Genomic DNA, 6,949 nt, shown 5'->3' with positions numbered 1-6,949 from the left:
CGGCGGCCTCCATGGCAACCGGCGCGGCGCCCCGGCGGGTTGTGACGTCACCGCGGGCGCCCGCCTTCCTACCTTGCCCTCCCGCGGCTTCCCGGGAGGGGAACCCCGGCCGTCCCGCGCCTGTGAAGTGTCCTGGCGTTTTCAGTTTTTCCCCACAAGCTAGTACTGTCGAAGATTCGATGTGCTACGAAAGAAGTAATGTTTATTACGAGATCTTAATCCTTACCCAAGGGGGGATTAAAAGTAATCGGTTTGGGACTGGGGATTTAGCATAGCGGCACAGCTCCTGCCTGGCAAGCGCAAGGTCGTGAGTTCGATTCCCGGTACCAGAAAAACAAAACAAAACAAAAAATAAATAAATAAAAGTAATCGATTTACGCCTTAAAACAACGTGGCTGATGCTTAAATATGCTGAGTAGTCACATTCACACATTCACCCGGTAGTCCTGGGTGATTTTGGTTTTGAGTTTAGTGTCCTGTACTAGGGATTGAACTCTACCCCGATACCACTGAGCTGTATCCCCAGCCCTTTTGTGTTTTGTTTGTCTAAGAGATTGGTTTATGATATCTTTGAAAAATCTATGATTCACCAAATGCTTTTTTGTTCATAGTTCGGTGACGTATACTAAAATGTCTTTATATATTATAAGTTTTTAGGTTTTTGAGACAGGGTCTATCTAGGTGTGTAGTCCATGCTGGTCTTGAACTCACTGTGTGTTCACTCGAGATCTCGGCAATCCTCCTGCCTCGGCCTTTCGAGAGCTGGCAGTACAGGAGTGTGCCACCACGCCCAGCTAAAATGTCTTTTGTAATGGGCCCTAATTTCCTAGGTAGATCCACGCAGTCGGTAAGCCTACAAGATGGTGAAGAAAATATGAAACAGTATCTTCAACTAACTTCAGGAAACAAACTGTTTCGTTATAGTCCTTTGATAAAGTGCTTAACTACAATCTAAGTGTATCGTAGCCAGGTGTGGTGGCACACACCTGTAGGCCCAGCCCTCAGGAGGCTGAGGCAGGAGGATCGTTGCAAGTTCAAGACCAGCCTGGGCTACAGAGTGAGTTCAAGTTCAGCCTAAACTGCATAGGGAGGCCCTGTCCCAAAAAAGAGGAAAATAAAAATAAAAGTAAATATTATAAATAGAAGCCACTTAAATGACATTTCTGTCATTTAACATCTGTGTTGTCCTCGGCATAGGTGAACAAAAGTGGGAGGAGGCCATTGGTTTGGGCTGAGTTCCTGCCCACTAGACTAGACCAAAATGGAGTCACTCTTGCTAAATTGTGCATCTCAAGCTGAAACCATGTGTTTATCTGGCTTGGAGAGAAATCAGGAAGTAGAATACCCAAATTCCCAAGCAAGTGGATTGTGAGGAAGTCTTCTATGCTTTAACCCTTATAAGAAAAATAACTTTGAAAGGACCAGTCCCCTTTTTATTCTATTTGTACTTTTCTTAAACCTTCTCTGTGTATAAAACTAAACCCCTCTGCTGAGCTTATCAGAACCTACTCATTCCATTGTATGAGGTGAGATGTGCCTAATTCTCTAATTGCAAATAAAAGCCAATTAAAGCTTTTAAGTTTGATACTGTGTGTGTGTGTGTGTGTGTGTGTGTGTGTGTGTGTGTGTGTGTGTGTGTGTGTGTGTGTGTGTGTGTGTGTGTGTGTGTGTGTGTAGCTAGGGATCCAACCCAGAGCCTCTTCTTTAGACAACACTGTTTGGTATTATGCAGATGTCATGTACAGCGTATGCAGGAGTTGAAATTTTCAGCTAGGCGTGATGGTGCACACCTGTAATGCCAGCATTCGGAAGGCTGAGGTAGGAGGATCTTTTTGAGTTCCAAGACCAGCCTGGGCTATACAAAGTGAGCTCAAGGCCAGCCTGAACTGCATAGCAAGACTCTGTCTCAAAAAGACAAAAAAAAAAATTTTGCTGTCGACTAGCTTACACTCTTGAATAACTTATCAAAATGAGAGGACAAAAACTGGTATTTGCCAAAGTAATAATTATTGTATTAAGTTACTGTAGTAACGGGAAATGGAACAATTAGAATTCTAGGGACTTAAAACCTTATGAAGGAAAGCCGGGCATGGTGGCGCACGCCTGTAATCCCAGCACTTGGGAGGCTGAGGCAGGAGGATCGTTGGGAGTTCGAGGCCAGCCTGGGCTACAAAGTGAGCTCAAGGCCAGCCTGAACTGCATAGTGAAACCCTGTCTCAAAAAGACAAAAAAAAAAAAAACAAACCAAAAAAACAAAACAAAACAAAAACTTATGAAGGAAATGAATGGGTCTTAAGGTGTGTCTTAAAACAAGGATTGCTCAGATAAGTATTAGTCCGATGAATAGGTCATTTCTTCTACCAAACTACACGATTTTGTGTTTGTTTGTTTTGCCCCTTAGCAGCAAGCACAGTGGAAGCAGGACAGGAAAGCTAATTTTAGCTTCCTAGATTTGCTAGGAGAAAAAGCACATGATGGGAAGAGCAACTAATTGCAGTCAGTAGTCCAGGTCCTTTTCGAATTTCCTTATAAAATGGTTCTCAGCTTCCAGATTTTGCTATTTTGATATCAACTTTTACTTCACTCATTCCAACCACTTTGGGAAATAAAGTGTATTTTCTATATGGTAGTGTTTCCCTTTACACACTGGGAATCCCTACTCATCACATCCATTTTTGGCTTTAATTTTATTTCCTTGATCCTTTGGAACAGTTCTACTCGTGCTCAACCCAAACATACTTGTATCTGATCCTATATTCTAAGAAATAATTCGATGTACATGTAGGCATATAGTTGGCAATGTGTGAAACTCCATCAGTAATTTTGGGGAAAGTGTAGTTAACCTTTGGGAGGTCAGTTTTAAAAAAACATAATTACCAAATGACACGATCTTCTGAGTTGGCACCCTTTCATGTGAAAACTGGGTCTTTTAATAAGAATGTCATAGATTAACTCAAAAACATTCAGCTATGTAAATAAAATGTTTCCAGCCTCTGAGCAGTAGGAAGAAAACTAAACTTTAGACCAATGTGATAAACTGTTGCAGTAAGTTAAACAGCTCTAGTTTAAACACCTAATCTCTCTCAACCTGCTTCCCTACAAATGATATCTGGAGGAAAACAGGGACAGCCAGGAGTTTCCGACATGAACTTGAGACATCTTTGGGGTACCGGGGCCCTGAAATCTAATAATTGTTTTTTTGAAGGCCTGCTAGATTTTTCTGCAACAGGGCTAATTTTGACAGATCCTTAAGATGCAATGGATCTGGGTCTTCTGTTGTGGAACCTGCCAAGGAGGACGGTTCCACTGGTCTTAAACGCACCAGGGAGGGCCCTGAAGTATACACGAGTTATTTAACCTTCAGGAACACTGCGGAGTCCTCCAAATCCAAGCAGCAGGCATCTTCCAGTGCTTTGACCATCAACATGATAGGCCTCTTTTTTCTGGGTGGGGGTTGAGATAGGGTCTGGCTATTTAGCTCAGGAACTCATGGCGATCCTCCTGCCTCAGCCTCCCAAGTGCTGGGGTTACAGGGGGCATGCACCACCACGCCCACCTGATAGGCCTCTTAGCAGGCACCAGGATCTCAACACAGCTACTGCCCCTAACATTGCTTAGGACTCTCCCTTCACCACCATACAAGAGGGATTGGTTAGATTTAAACATTCCCTATCTCTGAATTCACATGAAGTGCTGACCGAGGATTAGTACTTACTAGCCTATATAATGTCATGTGCTTCCAACTCTCCTGCCCAGGGCACATTCTCCCCTTCAACCCATTGTTCCTTTCCCCTCTAAAAGGAAGCACAGGTGCTGTCTTTCCTGTTCCCTAGTCCCCTGAGCTATAAGGAATACACTTTTCCCTTTTCCACGTAGCTGGTGAGTGCACACTTTTTTTTTGTACCGGTAATCGAACTCAGGACCTTGCACTTGCCAGGCAGGCCCCTGTGCCGCTGAGCTATATCCCCAGCCCTAGTGCGCAGTCTTTTTTTTTTTTTTTTTTTTGGTTTTTCTCCGGTACCGGGAACCGAACTCACGACCTTGCGCTTGCCAGGCAGGCGCTTTTGCCGCTGAGCTAAATCCCCAGCCCCAGTGCGCAGTCTTGTATGCAGATTTTTCAGTAAAGTCCACTAGGTCACGGAATATATTTAAAAGGAAAATTGTGCTGTGTGTGGTGGTACATGCCTGTAATCCCAGCACTCAGGAGGCGGAGGCAAGAGGATTGCTGTGAGTTCAAGGCCAGCCTGAACTGCATAGTGAGACCTTGTTTCAAAAAGGAAAAAAAAGTGCAAGGTCGTGAGTTCGGTTCCCGGTACCAGAAAAAAAAAAAAAAAAAAAAAAAAAAGCAAAGAAAAAAAAAAAAAACAAATGAAAATTAAAAACTTGAGAAAACTAATTTCTGTCTTGACAAAATCTACCTTTGTCCTGTTACAAAGCTTCAAAAACCTGCTTTGCTAGTAGAAGTGATTGACTCTGAAGTGAACTGAGAAGTGGGAGAAAGGAGTGGAGGGAGGCTCTGGTTTCACTGTCTGCTCTTTGGTACCCTTTTCAGCTGGTATTGGCCTTCAGCTGGTTCGCTCCAGCACAGCTCCTCAGTGGTTCTTTTTAGCCCATCCATTCGGGATTTTATTAATTTTTTTTCAGTACTGGGAATCAAACCTAGGGAAGCTGTCCATCCTGACTGGCTAATACTGTATTTTTTTTTTAATCTTTTGAGACAGTGTCTCGCTATGCAGTTCAGGCTGGTCTTGAGCTCACTTTGTATCCCAGGCTGGTCTCAAATTCGCAACGATCCTCCTGCCTCAACCTCCCGAGTGCTGGGGTTACAGGCATGTGCTACCTCGCCCAGCCTAATAGTGTATTCTGAATGATGCTATTGTCCCAGCCGTTTGCCCATCACTGGGACAAACATACCCAACCCTTAACAGCATAAAGGAGCAGAGGTCTGTCTCGGCTCACGGTTCCAGTGGATTCAGTCCGCTGTTGGCTGGAAACAAGATAGAAGTAGCATGTTACAGGGCATGAGGAGAAAAGCTGCTCAATCTCTGGCTGCCAGGAAGCGGAGAAGGGAGGACAAGAGTCCACCAACCCAGGGCTGCACCCTGTTACTGAGCCTTCTCGAAACTACAGCTGCATGTTTTGTCCTGGTCTTCTAAGAAAGGCCTTGTTATTTTTTAGAGTCACTTCTAAAGCCATGCTCATTACCTATCTGCATACAAGTGCTTATACAAATTAAAATCCAAGCTGACCTCATTGCAGGGTACCTACTATTATAGGCAGCTAAACTGGATGAAATTAATATACAGTCAGAAAGGGACTGGGCTCCCAAGGAAGTCAGCGAAATGGTGGAGATATCAGAATTGTGGCTGGAGGCGCATCTGAAGAAGACAAGGCCTTGAGATTAAAATTACAATGGCTGGATTCACATACTTCTCTAAGGAATGAATGGACATTGAGATTCTACTCTACTTGGTACCACCCAGTCCATTAAGAGCAGATTTGCATCAGATACCCAGATGGGTAACCAGAACATCTGACCCCATCCCTTCTCTAAAATGTTGCTGTTTTACAAGTCATAGGTAGGCCAAGGTAATGATGTCATCCATATGTCCTTACTACATGCCCTGCTTCAGTATTGGATCAATATTAGCTAAATGGCTATACTTGTAGTTCATTATAGTTTGACCCATGTTATACCCACCTCATGATTTTGCCGTATAAAACATTCTCAGGGAAATGACCTCAGCAGCAACCCATTCGGGACTCCTGCCTGTCAGGAGCTATTCCTATTCCCCAGTAAATCTTTCCTACTCTTACCCCCCTCTGTCCTTTGAAATTTATTCTTTGATTTCAAGGGACACAAACTTAGCACATTTGACATCTAACAGGTTGGAAGTTATATTTCTTCTATATCAACTTCATGAATGTTGACAATGGAGATAATTCCTTGTCTACTATACTACACAGATATTCCTCATTTAACAACCTGTAATCCCAGTACTCGGGAGGCTGAGGCAGGAGGACCGTTGTAAGTTTGAGACCAGCCTGGGCTTCAAAGTGAGCTCATGGCCAGTCTGAACTCCATAGCAAGACCCTGTCTCAAAAAGACAAAAAAACAACAACAAAAAAAACCTACCCGTTTAACAACTGTTCAGACTTATGACTGACACCAACATACACTGTTCGGACTTACAGCCCACCGTATGGGCTGCCAACTAGTCGTTTTAAAATTATTATTCAGTTCTGCACATCTTGTTCATACAGCCTCAATGCCTTTTTTGGTACAATATACCTTATTTATATAGTACTGTAATTTTTGCTGACTGTACTATGCAGTCCAGTACTGTTGTACGTTCTGTTAAACATTATAGTATTGGGGCTGGGGATTTAGGTCAGCGGCACAGCACCTGCCTGGCAAGCGCAACGTTGTAAGTTCAATTCCCGGTACCGGAAAAAAACAAAAAACAAACAAACAAAAAATTATAGTATTGCAGGTAAGAGTCATGCAAATAAAAGCAAAGATATCAAGTTGGAGTTTCCTTTGACGCTTTCTTTGTTCTAAATACATTTTGTACTTTATGTGCTCTACTTTTCCTCATTTAGTGACCAGTTCTTTTAAGGACCCAGTCAACCTAGTGGAGCTAGCCGCAGGAACAGAACTCAGTCGTTAAATGGGGAACGTCTGGCCTGAAAAGCTGGGGAAGAAACTTAATTTTCTTCTCATAGTCCAGAAAAATATAAAAATCTAAGTGTGCTGAGGTCTGTTATGGGCCTCAGCAGATGAAATGAGCTGATAGTACTATTCCAGTTTTAAGAAGTCATCTAGGCCCCAGGGATATAGCTCAGCGGCATAAGTACTTGCCTGGCAAGCATGAGGTCATGAGTTGGATTCCCGGTAACCGCCACCCCCCCCCAAAAAAAAGAAATCATCTAAATCTTGTTTTGTATA

Source organism: Chinchilla lanigera, unplaced genomic scaffold (genome assembly GCF_000276665.1).
Source record: "Chinchilla lanigera isolate Chin_1 unplaced genomic scaffold, ChiLan1.0 scaffold00001, whole genome shotgun sequence".
NCBI lineage: Eukaryota > Metazoa > Chordata > Mammalia > Rodentia > Chinchillidae > Chinchilla > Chinchilla lanigera.
The sequence above is the reverse complement of the archived record's forward strand: the minus strand, read 5'-3'. Positions refer to the sequence as shown.